The sequence below is a fragment of the Balaenoptera physalus genome, assembly GCF_965194825.1.
Source record: "Balaenoptera physalus genome assembly, chromosome: 8".
NCBI classification, from domain to species: domain Eukaryota; kingdom Metazoa; phylum Chordata; class Mammalia; order Artiodactyla; family Balaenopteridae; genus Balaenoptera; species Balaenoptera physalus.
In genome coordinates, this window is record NC_138887.1 from 64,991,981 (window position 1) to 64,997,631 (window position 5,651).

Here is a 5,651-nt window from a genome sequence, read left to right on the forward strand (position 1 = left end):
GTGGGGAGGCCACGCACCTAAATGCCTCACCCCCGCGAGCCACCTCCTCAAACCCGCAACGCCACAGGTGGTTATCCTTTTTAAATATAGCAGCGTGTCAATCCCAAGCTCCCTAAGTATCCCTTCCCTCCACCCTTCCCCCCCGGTAACCATAAGTTCATTTTCTAAGTCTGTGAGTCCGTTTCTGTTTTGTAAGTATGTTCATTTGTATCATTTCTTTTTAGATTCCACATATAAGCGATATCAAACAATATTTCTCTTTCTCTGACTTACTTCACTCAGTATGACAATCTCTAGGTCCATCCATGTCACTGCAAATGGCATTATTTCTGTGAAGAAGATTACTCTCCATGATGTGGGTGGGCCTCATCCTATTAGTTGGAAGCCCTTAATAAAACAAAGACTGATGTCCCCTGAGAAAGAAGGAATTTTTAATATGTATTTTCTTATATTGGATTCTGGTTCCACCATTTTCTAGGTGTGTAACCCTGGGCAAGATACTTAACCCCTGGCCTCAGTTTCATAACTCACAAATTGGAGATAATAACAGTAACTAATCCAAATGGTTGTTATAGGAATTAAATGAGGTCCTGTATGAAAAGCCTGTTGGAATGGGAAATGTTCAATAAGTAACAGCTGTGGTAGTTACTCTGAACGAGGTTGCACATATGGTTTATTTATAGATAACTAGAAACATTATTGCTATTAGACAATGGGAAACATGCATGTATTTCCTAGAATGAACAGAACATATCTTAACTTTTTCCATAGAGTTCAGGCCATACTGAGTCAGCCTCTGAAGGAGATTGGGAGTTTTTGTTTCTGGTCTCCCCAACTTTTCTCTCTCCCAACATTTTCTACCCTCTGACCTCTCCATCTGGGGTCCAACTGCTCCTGGAAGAGAGGCAGCAAACCTGACAGCCCTCTGTAGAAAGAGGCTTGGGTCTAGTGGACCATCTGGTTAACTTTCAACTTTAACTCAAAATTGTTTATTCATCTGTTCTAGAGATACATTGACACAACTGAAAAAACTCATTCTTTTTTTTTTTTTTGCTTTTGAACTTACACACTGCTCTTTTCCTTTTAGCATCTTACCTTAAGAAAGTTCAAAGTTATCCAGTATCTCTGCTCTCTTCCCACACATACAAGAACATTAGGATGATTTAACACAGGTTCCACTTCCTCTTTCTTGTTCTTATCCAGAATTTTAAAAACTCATTCATTTTACTGGGCCACTCCTCCTGTAATAAACCAGGAATATTTTTTACAAAATGCATAATTATTTTGTGACTAGCACATAAAATTTTATTTTACGTTTGTGTGTTTTTGAGCTCTACAAACAGCAAGTTCATATTGTTCAACCTAGTATTTGAAGAATGTTAATTTGTTGACTATAAATATTTTAAAATATATACAACAATTTTCTGTTTCTGTTATGGCATTTCTTCACTTTTTAGTATATTGGAATTCTCAGAAAATGACTTGGTGGTGGGGAAGTCTCCTTTACCCTCCAAGAAGCCCTAGTGTGAAGCCTCTACAAAGTAAATCTTTCTTTTACTGATAATAATTATCTTTTATAACACCTTTTCCATGTATTTTTGTGTTAAAAGATCTAAAGATCTGACTCCTTTAAAAAAAAAAAAAAGAGGTAAGGAGAGGAAGGAAATAAAAAGGATGTGGAGGAAAAAAAAAAAAAAAAAAGGATGTGGAGGGACCAACGCCCCATCATATATTATATAAAATGACAATAATCACAAGAAACCTATTTCACAAATTACTGGGAATATTACACGTGATAATATACTGCAGAGAACTTTAAAGAGTTAAAAGTACAATCATGAAAGACAGTCCACTGATGCGTTCGAAGGACCATATTTGGTCTGTGAATGCTTTGTTTCTGGTCCATGGTGACATAAGTATGAAAATTTGAGAGTAAGCATTTAGAAACTGTTATACAAATTTGACAAAGTAATTTTACATCTGTTGAATCAAATAATAAAAGATTTGGGCTTGTATTTTGTATGTCTGAATTTTTACTTCATTTTCTAGTAATTCACTTTCATTTTACTTTACAAAGGCAAAGAAACCCTGTCCTTCACCACACGTAGTTTAAGAAGCATCGATAAAAGCTATTATTATTTCTGAAATTTTGCTTAACAACCATTAATTTCTAATTACAAACTAGTTATATGTCATTATTTGAGAAATACTCTTTCAAACCAAGTGTAAGGAGTTGCCAGCATACAAACAAGTTCCAAAACAAGTTTGTTTTGTATTGGGTAACATGGTTATTTGGGAGTCAGACACCATTTTTCCCATGAAATAACATTAGCCGAGGGTTAGGTTCTTGGTGTAGCCTATAAATCCCAGTTATCTCAAAAGATGGGTAAGCTATACAATAAAATGTAATCACCCGTATAGACTATAAAATTTAATGACCAGGCTTCTCCATCCTCTTACAATGAAGAAATTAGGCTGCTGATTTCCAAATCAGAAAACATCTCTCTTCCCCACCCATCCATGAGAAAAGGTGATTCTTAGCTCTGGCAGGGTGGTAGGGATAGGGATAAGGATGGGGTTGCTTTTGCAGAAGTTGCTTCAAGAGCAACTCAGAAAGAGGAAGAGTAATGGAGCTATAGTACTCTTTACACAGAGAATGGGAGAATTAGGAGATCAAGTTTGAGGGAACTCACTGGTTGAGTTAATAAAATTAAACTGAGGATTCTCCAAGATTCTCTGAGACTGAGGTTTGGTAGGTTTTGCTGGACTTGAAAGCCTGGTTCTTTACCACAAATGCCTCCATCCTAAACCCCAGGGCATTGTGGTGGCCCAAGATGGTGAGTAGCCTTCATCCTGAATTGAAATCTGTTAGCGGCTACCTCAGAGATTTTTATTTTTTTATTTTTCTTCTGTTGTTGTTTGAAAAGATGTGAGGACAAGTCTAGGCTTAGTGAGAAACATTGGTAGAATCAATTAGTGATGTCTGCCACGGGCAAGAAGGGGAAGTAAGCACAAAAGCTGTATTTCGCTACCCTGAGTATATCCTGAAAGAAACAGACCTTTGGCCCTTTAATTTCAGCTGAAACCAGGATGAATTATTAAGCACGTGACTTTTTTAAATGCCTGGGAATAGCAAAAGGGGAACAGCACACAACAAGGTGATCTTATTTACAATTTATGGTTTCCTCATTTTGTGATACATTTGAAAGACATAGGAGCCTAGCTCTTGACCTAGAGCCCAAGAGGAATAGTTTTATATACTAGTCACTATCCAGAAACCTTGAAACAAGACTCTCAGAACTAATACAGAAGCCCTGGCCACAGTCCCAGGCCTTCTTCTTTAGGTCCTCATTCTAAATTCTGATTTCATATATGAGATTCTTCTCTGTCCCCAAAGACTGACATTAAAAACGTCCCTAGAGGGCTTCCCTGGTGGCGCAGTGGTTGAGAATTTGCCTGCCAATGCAGGGGACACGGGTTCGAGCCCTGGTCTGGGAAGATCCCACATGCCGCGGAGCAACTAGGCCCGTGAGCCACAATTACTGAGCCTGCGCGTCTGGAGCCTGTGCTCCACAACAAGAGAGGCCACGATAATGAGAGGCCCATGCACCGCGATGAATTGTGGCCCCCACTCGCTGCAACTAGAGAAAGCCCTCGCACAGAAATGAAGACCCAACACAACCATAAATAAATAAATAAATAAAAGTGCCCTACTCAAAGTTTAAAAAAAAAAGTCCCTAGAGAAGAGATCCCACCCACACCTATCCAGTCATAGGGTAACTATGGTGAAATTCTTAACCAAAATGGCCCATGGATAGAATCTGGGGGGTTCATGACCTTGAATGAAGGGAAAAAAATCTTGATTTCTAAAGGAATTTAACATTTCCTTCAATTATGAAAGTAGAAAACAAATCAAATCTCAGAAGCATTAGCAATACTTGTGACTTTGTTACTAATGTAAATAAGACTTATGTTCATTATTTCATTATAGTGCTACAGACATCTTGAAATAACATTTATGCTCATCGCTATTTGAAAGAATGTTGCTAGATCTTGTTATTTAATGTGTTAATGTAGCACACATTACACTATTATATTACTATAGCACAAACTTGTAAAAGACTACTTTGATAATTGCATTTGAATGTAATTGGTCTCCTTTGCAATCTGCACCTTTTTTTAATAATTTTTAAAATTATTTATTTTTGGCTGCATTGGGTCTTCGTTGCTGCGTGTGGGCTTTCTCTAGTTGCGGCAAGCGGGGGCTACTCTTTGTTGTGGTGCGTGGGCTTCTCATTGCGGTGGCTTCTCTTGTTGCAGAGCGCGGGCTCTAGGGCGCGTGGGCTTTAGTAGCTGCGGCTCGCGGGCTCTAGAGTGCAGGCTCAGTAATTGTGGCACAGGGGCTTAGTTGCTCCGCGGCATGTGGGATCTTCCTGGACTAAGGCTCAAACCCATGTCCCCTGCACTGGCAGGCGGATTCTTAACCACTGCGCCACTAGGGAAGCCCCACGCATTTTATTGTATGCATTTACGTTATTCTGCGAAGGTATCTATAATTTCACTACTGCCAGAGGGGACAGTAGTGACATAAAAAAAGGTAAGCCTCCCGGACTTTCAAAGGACAACTATGTTGCTATCTACCATGCAATATAACCTAATATCCCTTAGGACCGAATCAGAGACATACAGAAACTGAAGGGTCTCTTTTTTTCTGGGTGCAGAACAGGTGAGAAACTGGCATCTGCTTTTATTTACTGGTTGTTAATAAAACCGGTGTTTGTTGAAAATTGGCAATTGTGACCATTTCTGCCTACATACTACAGGGTGGCAATTAAGTACTGGCAACCATCAGAAGCTTGTTTCAGCCATACTCACTTATTGTAACTGTCTCAATCTTAACGGGGAAGGTTCTCTTTTATACTTTTTTCTTTCTTTATTCACGTTATGATTGTTAAATTTTAAAATGGGGGTTTTTGGGGTTTTGTTTTTTTTTTTTGTCTTATTCCCATAAACTGAGTTTAGAGCAAAGATAGTGTCCAGGTGAACTTCCCTGGTGCTCCCAATGCAGGGGGCATGGGTTCAATCCCCGGTCGGGATTCCGCGTGCCGCAGGGCACTGACAAAAAAATAATAATAAAATATAATAAATAAAATAGTGTCCAGGTTTTGAGGTCTCTAGTCTAGATGAAGCATTACTTAGAAATAAAATGTTTCCTTCCTCCCATCTACATCCTGTTATAAAAAGTAGTGATTCCAACATGACGTATTTACAAGACATGGCCCAGTATCTTTTCCTGTAATTAAAAAAAAAAAAAAATCTTTAAAACTGTCCTCCAGAAGTTTCTTACCGGACTAGGACGGAAGGAATGTCTTTGAAGATTAATCGAGAACTGAGAAAGGCCTGCAGCCTGCTTGAGATTCCCGTGGGGTTGTCTGTTACTGAAAGGAGGTGAAGGAATTGAAAGTGTCCCGCCCTTGGCCTAACCAGGGGCGGGAGAGGACGGTTCCCACTGCCGGGAAGGTGTCTCAAGTGGCAGGTTTGCGGTGACAAAGGCCAAGGGCCGCGCCGAGGGCGGAGCCGCCGCGGCCTGTGAGCAGGAACCCGGCTCGCCGGCCTCGGGGCGGAGCGCGGCCCGCGCGCAGGAGCCGGAC

General features: G+C 40.1%; 1 protein-coding gene across 2 annotated transcripts in view; it reads right to left on the reverse strand.

Annotated features, from left to right (window-relative positions):
* ASB4 (ankyrin repeat and SOCS box containing 4) overlaps positions 1-5,463 on the reverse strand; it is a 151,780-nt gene extending 146,317 nt beyond the window's left edge. The window contains exons 1-2 of one of the 2 annotated variants that reach the window (XM_082472013.1): positions 5,348-5,463; positions 1,096-1,241 (exon numbers count right to left, since the gene is read on the reverse strand). The gene's annotated coding sequence lies outside the window, so the exon portion shown is untranslated. Of the gene's footprint in view, positions 1-1,095; positions 1,678-5,347 lie in introns of those variants that run through there. The other variant, XM_082472014.1, reaches the window with a different exon arrangement.
* Positions 5,464-5,651: the final 188 nt, after the last annotated feature.